This window comes from Capricornis sumatraensis, chromosome 8 (genome assembly GCF_032405125.1).
Source record: "Capricornis sumatraensis isolate serow.1 chromosome 8, serow.2, whole genome shotgun sequence".
Classification (NCBI taxonomy): domain Eukaryota; kingdom Metazoa; phylum Chordata; class Mammalia; order Artiodactyla; family Bovidae; genus Capricornis; species Capricornis sumatraensis.
The window spans coordinates 99031247-99048597 of record NC_091076.1 but is presented as its reverse complement, the minus strand read 5'-3'; the positions used below and the strand labels follow the sequence as shown (position 1 = coordinate 99048597).

At 41.5% G+C, this 17351-nt stretch overlaps 1 protein-coding gene and 1 pseudogene across 2 annotated transcripts in view; one reads left to right on the top strand and one right to left on the bottom strand.

Moving 5' to 3' along the window:
- Window positions 1-17351, top strand: part of BPTF (bromodomain PHD finger transcription factor) — a 131736-nt gene that overhangs the window by 23090 nt on the left and 91295 nt on the right. The gene's annotated exons all lie outside the window — the stretch shown is intronic.
- Window positions 12574-13090, bottom strand: LOC138082763 (transcription factor BTF3 pseudogene; annotated as a pseudogene).

Here is a 17351-nt window from a genome sequence, read left to right as displayed (position 1 = left end):
CAAACTCTATTTACAGTGAAAGCCCCACTAGACGTTGCGACAATTTTTCGCTCTCAACCGTCATACGTATTTTAAAGCACTTAAGAGTTGAAACTACCTTTTTCTGTTTGTTTTTTAATTTGTGGCCCTTTCTTTGTTCCTGACAGTCCAGTGTTCACTCTGGTATTATTTCTGTGTGTTTTACTGTTTTTACCATTTGTTTTAAAGCAAGATTTTAGGCATCAAATTCTTGCAGTTTTTCTTCATCTGAAATGTTTTCATTTTTCCTGACTTGTCAAAGGGTATTTTTGAAGGTTATAGAATTCTGGGTGGATACTTCTGTAAGCACTTTAAAGATAGTCCACCCTCTGCAGTTATTTGAATTGTTGTTCTCTCATGCATATTGTTGTTATTTTCTCTTGCTGTTTGTAGATTTTCCCTCAGCTGTATGTTCTGGGATTTCTTCCATACTCTGGCTTGCAGGGGCCCCCTTTGCTTGATCCGCTGGCCAGAAAGATGTGATCTCCTTGTAGTTTCTGTAATTGGAGCCTCCCTTGAGGCAGGGGCCAGAAAGGGGCGAGGGGAGTAAAATCCCAAACCTGGGATTTCCCCCATAGTCTTCAGCTCCAGGGGACCCTCTCGTCAGTCTTCTGCCCGAAAGACAGGGTTTCTCTGCGTTTTTTCTGTTCATGTTTCTTGCCACAGATCCACTGTGAGCTTATTCTATTCCAGGAGGAAAAATAGGGAAACAAGCCTCTGCTTGTTGTTGGTTGTTGCTTCCTCTAAGTTTACACTCTGCTAGCCAGTCCTTGTGCTTTTGCTCCCCCCCCAACCCCGCCCCCAACCCCCAGCCCTTTGGTGGTTGCTTCTTTTGTACTCAGTCCAGAGTTTTTAGCTGCAGCTTGGTGGAGCCCTCGGCTCTAGTGCGCTTACGCCATCTTGACTTGGCTTTGGGCCACATTCTTCTTAGGAGCTGCATGGTGTTCCCTTGTGCGGAAGTACGATATAATAGTCTTTATTTTAGTCGGTTCCTTATTGGTGGATGTTTAAATTATTTACAGCTTCTGGCTGTTGCAAACAGTACCAAAATGAATGTATATGTGCGTATGTTATATGGTGAATTCTTAGAAAGGGAATTGCTGGATTTAAAAGTATGTATTATTCTGTGATTTTTCATAGATACTTAAACACAGTATGCTTCTGGGTTTTATTTGCCATTTTAAAAAAGGGTTTATTTGTTTTCATTTTTAGCTGCACTGGGTCTTTGCTGATGCTCACCAGCGTTCTCGTTGCAGTGAGTGGGGGACTCATCGTGGTGGCTTCTGTTGTTGCAGAGCACAGGCTGTGGGTGTGGGGTCTTCAGCAGTTGTGACGTGTGGGCTCAGTAATTGTGTCCCAGGGGGCTTAGTTGCTGCACGGCATGTGGGACCCTCCTGGACCAGGGATTGAACCAGTGACCCTTGCATTGCAAGGTGGATTCTTAACCACTGGACCATCAGGAAAGAGCTTATTTGCCATTTTAAAAATGTATTTTAAATTTTAGTTTAATAGATTGGCCCATCGTTTGTTTTGTGGAAGGGAAGGTGCTTCTCTTTGTTAGGTTTTGCTGTTTCTGTTATCTTGGTTTTTTTAAAAAGGACTTTTAAAATATTTTCTTTTTCTGCCCTCTGAAATATATTGAAAACCATCTGAGCTGTTCTATGGATAAGAGCTCGCTGACATCTTCCTCAGTTTCTCCTATCATTATTGGTTTGTTTTCTGTTTTTTTTTTTTTTCCTATTTTTGATTTAGTTTTGGTGTTCAGTAATTCTTTGACAGTTGTCCTTGCACTCAGGGTTTAGACTTTATTAGCATTATTTTAATAGCTTCTGTACCTGTGGCAAGTTCTTGTTTATCATCACCAATTTTATTTATTGTACTCAGTCCCACCTTTTTAAAAATTTAATTGGGGGAAAATTGCTTTAAATGTGTTGGTTTCTGCCGTACAACAACACAGATCGGCCATAATTATACATCCATCCCCTCCCTGCCTGCCTCCCTCCCACCCCACGACTCTAGGTCGTCACAGAGCACCCGGCTGGGCTCCCTGCGTAGTCCCGCACCGTCTCACCAGCTGTCTGTTTTACACTGGGTGGTGTATATATGCTACCTTCTCCTTTCGTCCCACTCTTTTCTTCCCTCACTGTGTCCAGAAGTCCATTCACTCTATCTGCATCTCCGTTCTTTCCCTGCAATTAGGTTCATCAATACCATTTTTCTAGGTTCCATATATGTGTTCAGTTCAGTTCAGTTTAGTCACTCAGTCGTGTCCGACTCTTTGCGACCCCATGAATCGCAGCACGCCAGGCCTCCCTGTCCATCACCAACTCCCGGAGTTCACTCAGAGTCCCGTCCATCGAGTTGGTGATGCCATCCAGCCATCTCATCCTCTGTCGTCCCCTTCTCCTCCTGCCCCCAATCCCTCCCAGCATCAGTCTTTTCCAATGAGTCAACTCTTCGCATGAGGTGGCCAAAGTACTGGAGTTTCAGCTTTAGCATCATTCCTTCCAAAGAAATCCCTGGGTTGATCTCCTTCAGAATGGACTGGTTGGATCTCCTTGCAGTCCAAGGGACTCTCTCGAGTCTTCTCTAACACCACAGTTCAAAAGCATCATGTGTTAGTATACTGTATTTGTTTTTCTCTTTCTGACTTACTTCACTCTGTGTAACAGGCTCTAAATTCATCCGCCTCACTAGAGCTGGCTCAGCTTGTTCCTTCTTTTTTGTGACTGAGTAGTGTTTGTTGTATATATGTATCCCACCTTCTCTGTCCTTTGATCTGCTGATGCACGTCTAGGTTGCCTCCGTGTCCTAGCTATTGGAAATGTGCTGCTGTGAACACTGGGTGCATGTGTCTGTCTCAGTTATGGTTTTCTCAGGTATATGCCCAGTAGTGGGATTGCTGGGTCGTAGTTCCCACCTTTCTTGGTTAGGTTAGTTCTGGTTGGGCCCTGTACATTGCCTCTGACCATGCTCTTCGCTGTTCCACTTCCTCTTTGTGGACACTTGAGTTTATGACCTGCGTTTACTTTTCAGTCTCCTAGATCCGTTAAGGTTCAAAAAAGAAGTATCTTAAAGGCTCTACTCTGTTCCTGTCCGGTTCTCCTTGGAGTTTTTATAGTTGTGCTTTATGTTGTTTGATTGTGTGATGCCAGTCTATTTGGTTTATTAATTAATGCAGCAGCTAACTCAGGAATCTACCACAGGCCAAGCACTGTCATAAGTACTAGGCCTGACAAGTCAAACAGAAGTTGTCCTGGCCATTGTGGAAGTTTCAGTCTAGTGGAGGCATATGTTAATTGAAAGAAACTTGTAAGAGTTGAAAATATGATAAAATACTATGAGGGAAAAGATCTGAATGAATGAGGAGCTGGCCACTTGAAAGAGTGGGAGGGAGTATCCTAGACAGACAGAACAGCTGGGGGGAGACAGAAAGCTTTTTGAGGTCCAGGAGGCCAGTGTTACTGAAGCAGAAAGGAAGGGAGAGTGGCTGAGGTTGGAGCAGTCGGCAGGGCCCACCTCACGGAGAGCCTTGTGGGTCTCAGGAAGGAGTTTGGATTGTAACCAAGTACGGTGGGGACTCACTGAAAGGCTGAAAGCTGAGGACTGATCCAGTCCAGTCATATTTGCTTTTTATTAAGTCGCTCATAACTGGTATATCTTCACTGTAGACTGCATCCTTCATCATTACAAAATGTTCGTTTAATTTAGGGATTTTAAAATTTTGCTTTGAATTAAACTTTTATGAACCCTTTTTGTTTTCATTTCCTACCTAGGGCATCCTATTGAAAATAGCTAGTAGGGGGCAATAATAGCTAGTAGGTTGGAAATAATGTCTCTGGCGTTATGAAGAGAGGTCTGGGTAGAGAAATGCATTTAGAAGTTATTGATATTTGGGTGGTAATTGAGTCCACTGATAATTAAGGGAAAGCAGGAGAATCTGCTGAGGACTAAACTTTGGGGAATTTGGCGTGTAAGAGAGATGTATGGCAGAGGAACACCGGTCAGGGAAAATGAGTCATTTGGCAAAAGGAAGTTTAGAAGGGTGTTGTGGCCAAATATGTCAGATATTTTCAGACAGGCTGGGTAAAACAGGGGTACGTTGTAGCACTTTCGATCTCAACTATCAGTTGATGTTCTTGAGTTTGCAGTTAATTTAATAATCTTATTTAATCTTAGTCTATATTTAGACTATAACATGATACTTCCTGTTAGCTTATATATTGAAAAAATTAAATCATTGAAACAGTTAAAAGTAAGAAACTGTAGAACATATTTTCTGAACACTACATAATTTCAAATATGCAGAAAAGCTGAAAGAATAGTACAGTGAACACCCAGTATACCTTTCTCTCGAATTCACCAATTTTTTAAAAAACATTTTTGCTGTATTTACTTTTTCAGTCTTTAAAAGTTTTCTTTTTGCTGAACTGTTTGACTGTAAATTGCAGGCATGATGACATTTCACTTCTAGATTCTGCAGCATGCTCAAGACATTTAATTTAACGCAGATATAATATTCCATTTCAGATTTTCCTAAATGCCCTTTATTGCTGTTTTGTCTTTTTGTTTATCCAGGATTCAGTCAAGGGTCATGTGTTGCTTTTAGCTGACATCTCTTTTGTTCCTTTAATCTAGAGCTGTCCTGTCACTTTTGGAGAGGGAAAGGTTCTTTTGTGACAATGACTTTTTGGTTTTTTGGTCACATCGTGCGGCTTGTAGGATCTTAGTTCCCTGACCAGGAATCAAACCCAAAAAAGCATGGAGTCCTAACCGCTGGGTCACCGGGGAATCCCCAACAATGACATTTCTTAACTGTCTAGGCCAGTTGTCTTCAGAGCGTCTCACTGTTTGGGTTTATCTGATTGTTCCCTGCAGACTCAGTTTAGATGTTTTTGGTGGGAATTCTGTGTAAGTGATGTTGTGTCTTCCTTTGCACATCTCAGCAGAAGGCATGTCATCAGTTTGTCCCATTACTGACAATTTGATCACTTTGTAAAGGTTGAGTCTGACTTTTAAAGGTTGCTTTCCCTTTGAAAGGACCAGGTAATTTATGAGGTGATATTATGGTGAGAATATCCCGTTGCCCATCAGGCTTTCACCCAGTGGTTTTAGCATTCATTCAGGCCTTGCCTGAGTCGGTTATTACACTCGTGATTGCATAATGATTTTTTTCTGAGTTTTCATTCTTTCATATATTAGCATTTGAAGAGTTCTCCCTCCCTTTCTTTTGAATGTTACTGTGGACTGATAGATTCTTTTTTAATTCATTGTGAAGACTTAAGAGATTTTTATGTCATAATAGTTTTTGTGCCAGATATTTAAGAAGCAAGATTCTTTGGTAATGTTACTTAAAATGTTTCTGACCTGTTCTAGAAATGTTTTATTTGGAGAAGAAACTAAAGAGATATAATACTATGAAAAATTTTTATTTTTCAAAGGCTAAAAGAAATAGTAAATGAATTCTTCAACTTTTGTTGAAGCCAGAATTTCACCTTTTCTACTATAGTGAAAAATTTCTTTTGACTATACAGAAAGTAGCATATTCAGAAATGGTTGAAGAACCATTGAGTTCAGTGGTGGGTCCCACTCCAGTACCCATGGGCAGAGGAGCCTGGTGGGCTACAGTCCATGGGGTTGCAAAAAGTCAGACCCAACTGAGTGCATAGTAGTACTAATTTTCAGGGGCTTCCTCGGTGGCTCAGATGGAAAAGAATCCGCCTGCAATGCAAGAGACCTGGGTTAGATTCCTGGGTGGTTGAGATCCCCTGGAGAAGAGAATGGCTGCCCACTCCAGTATTCTTGTCTGGAGAATCCCATTGACAGAGGGGCCTGGCGGGATACTATCCATGGAGTCGCAAAGAGTTGGACACAACTGAACAACTAAGCATACTATGGAAGTAAACTTTTCAAATATAAGAAATTTTCCTCTTAAAATAATTAGAAAATATTTCAAGCATTCAAAAAAGTTTGAAAAATAAGACAGTGTACACTCTTTAACACCCTAGCCAGATTTAGTAAATACTGACATTTTCTCCATATTTGTTCCAGTTCTACCTATTTTAAGAGAATATTAGAGGTTAACATTCTCTCTCCTTTTCCCCTCCCTGCCCCTCCAGAGGTATTTATTCTCCTGAAGTTAGTGTGTATCATTCCCATCCATGTTTTTATGCTTGTCCTATATATGTTTATGGACTTCCCTGGTGGCTCAGACGGTAACGAGTCTGCCTTCAATGCGGGAGACCTGGGTTTGATCCCTGGGTTGGGAAGATCCCCTGGAGAAGGAACTCCAGTATTCTTGCCTGGAGAATTCCATGGACAGGAGAGCCTGGCAGTCTACAGTCCATGGCGTTGCGAACAGTCGGACACAACTGAGCAACTCTCACTTTCACTTACATATGTTTATGTGCCATTATTGTTTGATGTTTAAAATTTTTACATAGGTGGTCTTCAGGTGTTTAATTAATTTGCTTGTTTCACTTTTTAAAAAGTATTCATTATTCGTGTTGATACACCTAGTTCATTTGTTTTTAAATACTATGTAGTATTCCATTATATTTATCCATTTCCTCCTGATGAACATTTAGGTTATTTCCAGTTTGGGGGGTGCTGCTTTAGAGCGCATATCGTGTACTCTTACCAATGCTTAAATCTATCTGTAGGTGTATATATTTACATGGGTTTCTTTATCTGAGGCTTACATCTTTATTTCAGTTTTGATAGACTCCTTATTTAATGCTGGAATTTCACAGAGAATGCTTTTAGTATTTTGCAGTTGTTTTAAAGGGAGAGACTACTGACATATTTTAGCCTTGTGTTGTTAACCCAGTGGGGTAGGGTTGTGGAGTAGTCCCTAGATATATTTCTAGACCAGGGTTCTCCAAAGAACTTTCTGTGGTGATGGAAATGTTCTGTATATGTACTGTCCAGTCTGGTAAGCCACTAACCATACCTGGCTATTAAGCACTTGAAATGATGCCTCTTGTTAAAATTTTTGCTTTAGATGTCCAAACTTCCTAACTCTGTCATTGATCTCCTTTAGCTGCTATTTCTGCCACCTGCACAAAGGACTCTTGTTATTTCTCAAATGCCTTTTACCTGAGAGGTTGACTCCAGTGGTTTTTTAATAATAGGGGAGAAAGTCTAATGCAGTAGAGAGCATAAGCTTAAGAGACAGGTGGACTTCTCCTTTACTGTAACTCTTAGTGGCACTGACTGTATTACCTTGGACCAGTCATTCAGCCTTTCTACATGCATCTTTAAAAGGAGAGAATAATAATACCTAGTTCATGGAGTTGATGTGGAGATAATGCATTTAAATGTGTTTATTAGCACAGTTCCTGTCTCTGGCGTATAGGAAGCCCTTGTGAAAGCTAGCTGCTATTTTTCCTGTTATTACTGAAATGGGAGGATAGGGAATGGAGACAAAGGAGATTCACTGGAAGAGCTCAAACTTGTGAGTAATAATCTTAAAGCTAGATTGGGACACTATTCCAGATCAAAGGGAGATATCCTTGTTACTTTGGACAAATCAGTTTCATAATTTAAAAAAAAGTGTGAGTTGCTCAGTGGCGTCTAACTCTTTGCAACCCCATGGACAGTGACCTGCCAAGCTCCTCTGTTGATGGAATTCTCCAGGCAAGAATACTGGAGTGATTAGCCATTACCTTCTCCAGGGGATCTTACCGACCCAGAGATCGAACCTGGGTCTCCTGCATTGCAGCCAAGATTCTTTACTGCCTGAGCCACCAGGGGAGCCCAATTTTAAAAAGATGACTAGTAAATATATTGTTGTTCAGTTGCTAAGTCGTGTCTGACTCTTTGCGACTTCATGGACCATAGCCCACCAGGCTCCTCTGTCCATGGGATTTCCCAGGCAAGAATACTGGAGTGAGTTGCAATTTCCTTCTCCAGGGAATTTTCCTGACCCAGGACTGAACCCCAGTCTCCTGTGTTGGCAGGTGACTTCTTTACCACTGAGCCACCTGGGAAGCCCAGTGAACAAACTACAGGTGATTTATTTTGTTACGCCATTCATGGTTTATGTGTAACATTAGATTAAAGAATGAGACTTGATTAGATACTGAATATGAACTTATGTTGGAAACAAACTTCACTCACCCTGTATACCAATACTGAGTGTACCTCTTTCTTCCCTCAGATAGCAGTTAGAAATAGGGGGACAATATTAACATTTTTTTCCATAGAAACACATATATAGAGAGTTATGGGGTCTAAAAGTCTGAAAATACTATAAATATCCTTGTTAGTATTAATACAGTAGAAATGTGTAAGCCAAACTGAAAAATCTGCAGTGGCATCTGGATTTTAATCTTGGCCTGAGTGCACCCCTGGATCTCTGCCCTTTGTAGGTAGTTTTGCTTCTGGGTATCATTTGTTGAACACTTTTAAAATTTTAGTTATTACAATAAAACGTGGTCTGTGCTCTCAAGAAGTTAACACATGAGCTGAGGACCCATAAGTAATTGCCTGTGGTATAAACGTGCTCACACTATAACAGAGAGCTGTACAAAGTGTCAAAGAAGCACCGGGCCGGGAGGCCCAGGAGAAGACAGAAAGGTGACATCTGATCAGGGCCTTGAAAAAGGTCTAGGATTTCTTGCAGCTTCAGCAGATGAAAGCAATATCTACTTAAAATGTATAGACAAGTTTTTAAATGAAAACAGTGGGAAATTAACAAATACAGATTGTGCCAACAGTGTATATTAAAAAAACCTAGGCGTGTAGAAAAGGACCCCAAGCAACAGTTAACACTTAGTGTTATTGACCAGTTCTTCCAAAGAGCTCAGAGGGTGTCCCCATAGACCCTATTAAGTAAACTTCTATTATGGAATTCAAAGGAGTGGAAAGTATTGCCTCAGCAACTGCCAGGTTATTTAAATAGTGTACATAAAAACATAATTTTTCTGTTAAGGTAATAATCTGTCACATGGGCCAGAATCCTTCTTGTTCAGACAAGAAACTCTCTCCCTTAACCCAGTCTGTGTTGGAAACACTGACAAATTCTTGGTCTTTGGTTCCGCTCCCCACCCCACTCCCATCCGCCATGCAGACCACTCTCCATCCTTAGCAGTTTTTCTTTGTGGTCTTATTAATGTCTTTGATTAGGCTTCAGTTTCCTTTCACGCCACTCTTCTTCTAATCATGCCTTGAGGTGGCCTCTTAGCTTTCTTTCCTTGAGTTTCCGCAAAAGCTCTACTTTTGCTTGGCAGGGGGAATATCCAATTTCAGGAGAGCCTTAATTTTCAAACTTTGCTGCACATGGGAATTATCTGGGGAGAAAGATTAAAAATACAGATTACTGAGCTTCACCTGGGGTTCTGTAAATTTGTGTTGCATTTTGATACTCTGCTTTTAACAGTTTCGGTTCAGTTCAGTTCATTCACTCAGTCCTGTGTGATTCTTTGCGACCTCATGGTTGGCAGCACACCAGGCTTCCCTGTCTATCACCAACTCCTGGAGCTTGCTCCAACTCTTGTCCATCAAGTCGGTGATGTCATCCAAGCATCTCGTCCTCTGTCATTCCTTTCTCCTGCCTTCTGTCTTTCCCAGCATCAGGGTCTTTTCCAGTGAGTCAGTTCTTCGCATCAGGAGGCCAAAGTGTTGGAACTTTAGCATCAGTCCTTCCGATGAATATTCAGGACTGATTGCCTTTAGGATTGACTGGTTTGATCTCCTTGCAGTCCAAGGGACTCTCAAGAGTCTTCTCCAACACTGCAGTTCAAAAGCATCAATTCTTTGGCACTCAGCTTTCTATATGGTCCAACGGTCACATCTGTACATGACTAGTGGAAAAACCATAGCTTTGACTATAAAGACTTTGTTGGTAAAGTAATATCTCTGCTTTTAAATATGCTGTCTAGGTTTGTCATAACTTTTCTTCCAAGGAACAAGTGTCTTTTAATTTCATGGCTGCAGTCACCCTCTGCAGTGATTTTGGAGCCCCCCAAAATAAAGTCTGTTACTGTTTCCATTGTTTCCCCATCTATTTGCCATGAAGTGATGGGACTGGATGCCACAATCTTCGTTTTTTCAATGCTTAGTTTTAAGCCAGCTTTTTGACTCTTCTCTTTCACTTTCATCAAGAGGCTCTTTAGTTCCTCTTCACTTTCTGCCACAAGGATAGTGTCATCTGCATATCTGAGGTTATTGGTATTTCTCCCAGCAGTCTTGATTCTGCCTTGTGCTTCATCCAGCCTAGCATTTCACGTGATATACTCTGCATATAAGTTAAATAAGCAGGGTGACAATATACAGCCTTGACGTACTCTTATCCCAGTTTTGAACCAGTCCGTTGTTCCATGTCTGGTTCTAACTGTTGCTTCCTGACCTGCACAGATTTCTCAGGAGGCAGGTAACGTGCTCTGGCATTCCCATCTCTTGAAGAATTTTCCACAGTTTGTTGTGGTCCACACAGTCAAAGGCTTTGGCATAGTCAATGAAGCAGAAGTAGATTTTTTTCTGGAATTGTCTTGCTTTTTCGATGATCCAGTGGATGTTGGCAATTTGATCTCTGGTTCGTCTGCCTTTTCTAAATCCAGCTTGAATATCTGGAAGTTCTCGCTCAGTTCACGTACTATTGAAACCTAGCTTGGAGAATTTTGAGCATTACTTTGCTAGCATGTGAGATGATTGAAATTGTGCAGTTGTTTGAATATTCTTTGGCATTGCCTTTCTTTGGAATTGGAATGAAAACTGACCTTTTCCAGGCCTGTGGCCACTGCTGAGTTTTCCGAATTTGCTGGCATATTGAGTGCAGCACTTTCCCAGCATCATCCTTTAGGATTCAAAATAACTCAACTGGAATACCATCACCTCTCCTAGTTTGATTCGTAGTCATGCTTCCTAAGGCCCACTTGATTTCGCACTCCAGGATGTCTGGCTCTAGGTGAGTGATCACACCATCGTGGTTAGCTGGGCCTTTAAGATCTTTTTGTACAGTTCTCTGCATTCTTTAACAGTGACCCATGTGATTTTGCTGCACTTCTAGTTTTAGGATGGATAGTTTCAAGGCAGCATCTCACACTTTATATTTTGGCCACTCTGGACAGCATGCTGTGCTGTGCTCAGTTGTGTCCAGGTCTTTGTGACCATGGACTGTAGGCTGCCAGGTCCTCTATCCATGGGATTTCCCAGGCAAGGATACTGGAATCGGTTGCCATTTCCTCCTCCAGGAGATCTTCCTGACCTAGGGATCGAACCCACATCTCCTGCGTCTCCTGTCTTGGCAGGTGGATTCTTTACCACTGAGCCACCAGGGAGGCCCCTGTGAGGCAGGCAGGATCCAATCAGGGATGGAACCAGTGCCCCCTTCCGTGGAAGTGCAGAGTCCTAACCACTGGATGTCAGGAAATTCCTGAGAAGTGTTTTTCAGATTGTGGGCTGCATGCAGCATGTTTTAAAAGCAGAAAAAGAATGGAATAGAAGGTATTAAAATGGGATGGAAGAGAAGACATTAGTCTAAGTGAAAGTGAAAGAAAGGGAAAGTCACTCAGTCGTGTCCGACTCTTTGTGACCCCATGGACTGTACAGTCCATGGAATTCTCCAGGCCAGAATATTGGAGTGGGTAGCCATTCCCCCTTCTCCAGGGGATCTTCCCAACCCAGGGATCGAACCCAGGTCTCCCACATTTCAAGTGGATTCTTCACCAGTTGAGCCACAAGGGAAGTCCAGGAATACTGGAGTGGGTAGCCTATCCCTTCTCCAGTGGATCTTCCTGACCCAGGAATCGAACCAGGGTCTCCTGCGTTGCAGACGGATCCTTTACCATCCGAGCTATGAGGGAAGCTAAGAGTAGTGCTTAAAAGACTTTAGTTTGGGGGCTATATACTAGATTGAGATATAAAATGTATTCTTACTTTGGGTCATGGACAGAAAGTTTGCAGACTGCCCTCTCAAAGTTATGTGTATAGCCTAAACCTGACTCAGACTGACTTGCTCCCCAAGGTGGTTGTGCCACTTTAGGGTCCCAAAGATGATATACCAGCGTGTCTGTTGTTGTCTCTTCTTCTCAAAAGTTTGTTTGGATGGACTTTAAAATTTTTGTTGATGACTATGAAACTATCTCATTGTGGTTTTACTCTGCCTTTTCCGGATAGCTAGCGAGGTTGACGTTAATCACTTTTTTCTTTAATACAGGAAAATTAATATAATTTATCTGCTAGATATTTTTTTTAAACTGTCATTTAAAATCTTTAATCAGATTCCATTCATGATTATCAGTCATATTACATGCCATGATTAGCTTTCTATAAACAATTTTGCCTTCTGTGTACAAATTGGTATCAATGAAATAAAAAATAAAACCATATACTAGGTAAAGAATTTTATTTATCTTTGTCTCACACTTTATTCCTAGGCTTCTTCAGCTTCATTAGCTGCAAAGAATGAATTGTATAGAAGCAAAAACTGAAAAGAGCTGCAGTGTCCAGGGGCTTAGGCTTAAAAATATTGGAGATCTAGATTTTATCAGATCCATAAACAAAATCTTAAAAAGCAGTCATAATATAAAATAGCAGCTGCCAGTAACTTCTTCAAGATTTATCTTCTTCAGAAGTTAACTCAGTTCCGTTTGCTTCATTCTTGGAAGCCTCATCAAAATTCTCCGCAAGATCTGGAACTCTATCATCATCCTCCTCTCCAGCGGCAAGAGGTGCTTTTCCATCCACAGATTATTTGGGCAGAGCTTCAGCCAGTCTCCTTAAACTGGTCAGACTGTCGGCACCAAGCTGGTTTAAGCTGGGAAGCATTTCTGTCAGTTGCTTTGTCTCAGCATGGCCCGTGATGGGTGAAAGTGTTTGCTGCCAGAGATGCCTGAACTTTAGGGTTGTTGAAGTGGATCACTGTTCCTTGATTTGTGAACATATTCACCTCTTCAATACCAGAGATATTGTTTACCCCTAACTTCTTTAAAGAGAACTGAAGTTTTTTGTCATCTGCCGTGGCTGTTCTACGAACCACCACCTTCTTTCTGCGAGCAGTTCCTTTCCCACCAGTGTGCACTTGTGCTTGCAGTTTGGCGAGTTTTTCCTTGTTCATGATAGTTTCTTTCGTCTTGTTGGAGTGGAAATGGGGCCGCGCAGGGGACTAGGGTTGGCGCTCAGGTGGCCTCGGGCAGACCAGCTGAGGTTAGGTGCACACACGCGGGGACGCGAGAGGGCAGCTAGAGCTATCTGCTAGGTGTTGTATCAGTGTTGCAGTGGTAATGGGGATAATCTTCTGTGGCACATTATAAATACATTTCCCTGAATACTGGAAATGACTTGACTTGCTAATACTAGTGATTGACAGTTGAGGGGCGTAAGTGGTTTAATTTTACGAGTTTCTCTTTATGCACTATACTCTATGCTTTTACCTGAATCTTTGAATTTGGCATAATGACCTTATATTTGTATTCATACAAGACCATCAGTAGCCATTATTATTAGCATCATTTTTATTGATTTGAATATTAATATTTTTATGTATTTGCATAGATACCTGTCCAGTATTTTTCCTAAAATATTATAGCAAAAATATATGCATGTGATGTTTAAGACTATAAAAGGATAAAAAAAACTGGCCTTCCTTCCTTTCCTTCATTTCTCCTCCCCAGGAGCAACTACGAAAAAGAGTCTTATATGACCTCTTAGATGTATATACTATATTGCTCTTCCCCCCTTTTTTTTGTTTGTTTCCAATTTCTTTTCTCAAATGACATTCTCATCATTGTTTTGTAGCTGGCTTTTTCTTCTACTTAATAACATATCTTCAAGATTTTTTTATTTCAACCCGTATGAATATTACCATATTCTTTTCAACTGCTATATTGGATGCTATTATCTATATGCATTGTAATTTATGATTTGTTTAAGTATTGATATATATTTAGGTTAAATGAAGAAACCCACAAAACACATGCAAAGAAACTGTGGTGTTAAGTATTTTGTAATTACTTAAGTGCGTGTGTCTGTTTATCTGTAGAATACTTTCTAGGAGGTAGAATTGTTGGGTCAAAGGGATATGCCTTCAGATAGGTTTTTGCCAAATTGCCTTCTTAACAGTTGAACTTACTTAAACTCTGCCAATAATACTTCAGAATGAACTGACCAGTATTTAATGTTAACTTTGAAAAGTGCTCACATTGTTCAGTATGTATATAGTCGTAGTTTGAATAGACCCTATTTTGTGGTCTCCAGCTAGATACTGGAGTGTAGAATTTGTGAGCCTTTTTTTGCCTTTCTTCCTCTTACCTCTAAACCTAATAGAAAGCAAACATACTTTAGCTTAAGATAAAGCTAAATGAACTGTTAAATATCAGAATGCAATGGTTATCCAAAATCTTGTAGAATCTGTGAAAGCTGATCCTTTGAAATTAGATGTTGGACAGTGTTTCTGTTACTGTCTAATTTATTACAGAAGAGTACTATCAACAGTCTTTCTTTATCAAAAAAAAACATATTAACTGCTCTCATTGATAGTCTTTAAATAGCAATTTTCTGAGTTTCTCATTATAAAAGATTTATATACTGTGTTAAATACTGTTTTAATCAGTTCCCTTTTTTTTGCAAGTGACAAAAAACCAACATGTTCACTTTAAGCAAGTGACTTGCTTCAAGTCACACTTGGTTTGTGTGACTGGGAAATTTGAATGACAGTTTCTGCCAGTACTCCTGAGTCATCAGTACTCTTCTCTCACTCCTGCTTCCTCTGTTTTCTTGTCTTGATTCCCTTCCACAAGGGAGGTAAAGGTGGGTTGGCCCCAGACCGCCTCTGGCCACCATCTTGGAAAGAACAAGCTTCAGAGCACTTCTCACCCAGCATCTGAATGTAAAATCTCAGGCAGGACCCTAGCCGGCCCTCAGTGCCCACGCTCGGGAGATGGACTACTGTGCATGGGGACCCCATCCGAATCAGGTGGTGTGGGGGAAGGTAATTCTCTCAGGAGAGTGATGCTGGCAAGTTCTGCCAGTAAGAGAAGCATGCCAAATCTTTCTTAGGTCTAAGAGGCGGGCATTCAGGTGCAGAGGTGGAATAGCTACCATGAACAGGTAAAAAACAAGGTAACATGGCTCAGAGACGGCGACAAGAATTCAGAAGAGTTTGGGGGAGTTAGAGCAGTCTTTTGCAGGAAATGGTACCTGAGTCAAACGTTATGGTGACCATGTTGTATTCCACACCACTTGATTTCCTGCTTCATAAGATCACTTTTATCCATCTTTTTCTTTGTTCTCACAGCCAGACTCTGAATCCAGGTCTTTATTTTCCCGGTAGTTGCAACTGCCCTGTCTCTGACCTGTTCCCCTTGTCCTTTTCATTGTACACACTGAAGCCAGAGAAGGCTTCCTAGAGGACTCTTCCCATGACCCTGCCCTGCTCAGAAAGCCTGTGACAGCCTTCATTACTGCCTGAATAAAGTGCTGTACAAATGCCTACACCTGACATTTAAGGATCCCTGTGTTCTGGTCCTCGAACTGCTTTTCCAACCTTTGCTTCTGCAATCCTTTGCTTGGACTCTTGTTTGACAGCATTTTGCGTAAACAGCCGAGAGGAACACAGGCACTATCTCTATAAGCAGGTTTGACTTGTGTTTCTTCTCTTGGATTTGAGGGATTCCTCTAGGCTCAGTCTTCCCTTGAATCCCTTTTGGCTTTCTCTATTTATACTTATGCAGCTGAGACCCAAATAATTTCCAGAAGACAGTGAAATGGACTGGATTACCATCATGATGCTTGTCACTAATGTGGTGATTCCGTGATTTAGCTGAATCTGTGAAGACTGCATCTTTGTAGTAGATGAAGATTTGCTGAGATGAAGGTTTCTTTCCTTACTACTTACTACGTAATGGGGGGTGCTCAGTCACTAAAAGTCGTGTCTGACTCTTTGCGACCCCATAACTGTAGCCTGTCAGGCTCCTCTGTGCATGGGATTTCCCAAGCAAGAATACTGGAGTGGGTTGCCATTTCCTCCTCCAGGGGATCTTCCCGACCCAGGGATCGAACCTGCATCTTCTACTTGGAAGGTGGATTCTTTACCACTGAGCCACCGGGGATACCCCTTCCTATGTAGGCTCACCTGCGAAGTCTGGCGTAGCATGATCCCTTGAACCTTTTTCTACAGAAAGTAATGGATATAGTCTTATTTGGGAAATCTTCCCAGTGAACGCATATGGGGAGTAGTGCTTTGTATAAAAGATCTTGACCTTTTATATCCTTTATTATACTTTCTGCTCCTGGTGTCCTGTACCCTTTTAGTTTGTACCTAATGAGAGTTCCGAGAAGGCAATGGCACCCCACTCCAGTACTCTTGCCTGGAAAATCCCATGGACGGAGGAGCCTGGTGGGCTGCAGTCTATGGGTTCGCCTAGAGTCGGACATGACTGAACGACTTCCCCTTCACTTTTCACTTTCATGCGTTGGAGAAGGAAATGGCAACCCACTCCACTGTTCTTGCCTGGAGAATCCCAGGGACGGGGGAGCCTGGTGGGCTACTGTCTATGGGGTCGCACAGAGTCGGACACGACTGAAGCGGCTTAGCAGCAGCAGCAGCAGCAGCAGTGAGTTAGCTGAACCTGAGGAGAGCTTAGGAATGGGGGATGGAAGAGGCAATCAGGAGGTGACCAGCAACCCAAAGCCATGGTTACCATAAAGCTTAATTGTGAAAAATGAATTCAGTGTTAACTGATCTTGATAAAATTAATCCTTATATTTAAAAATACATTTCTTGTTCTGTAAACATCATTGGAAAGTGTAATAATAGTAATGCAGGCATAGCATTTTAAGAGAAACTTGTTTCTTCCCACCGATTTTCTTATTAAAATACTTAATAGACTTTTTCAGAGGATTGAGTAAATCTGCATGCTTGTTATAAACTAAGCTCTCAAATGATATATCTTGGTATATTTATTTACATACATAGGTATTTCTAGACTGGACATCGCAGCTCGTCAGTTGGCAAACAGGCATCTGCTGTTGATGAATTTATGCTGAAAAATTACAGTCAGTTGTCTGTTTCTTAAGTGAACCCCCGATCTCATTTTCTCCCAGTATTGGAATCTTGCTTGTCTTCTCTCTTCCTTCTTCCTTTCTGTCTCAGCCCTAACCTTGAGCGTCACTGTGGCACTCAGGAAGAACTTCTGGCCAAGGACAGGGCTGCGGCACCAGTGGACTTCCTGTCTGGTTGCTGAGAGCCTTTTCTTAGTGCAGCGGGGCACCGTGTTGCGCCTCTTCTCTTGGAGATGTCTTTTATTCTCATCAGGTCTTTCACAAATACACTGTTAACTTTTTTTATTGTGGTTACGTGTAAACCAGTTAACCCCTCTAGGTAGTTGAGA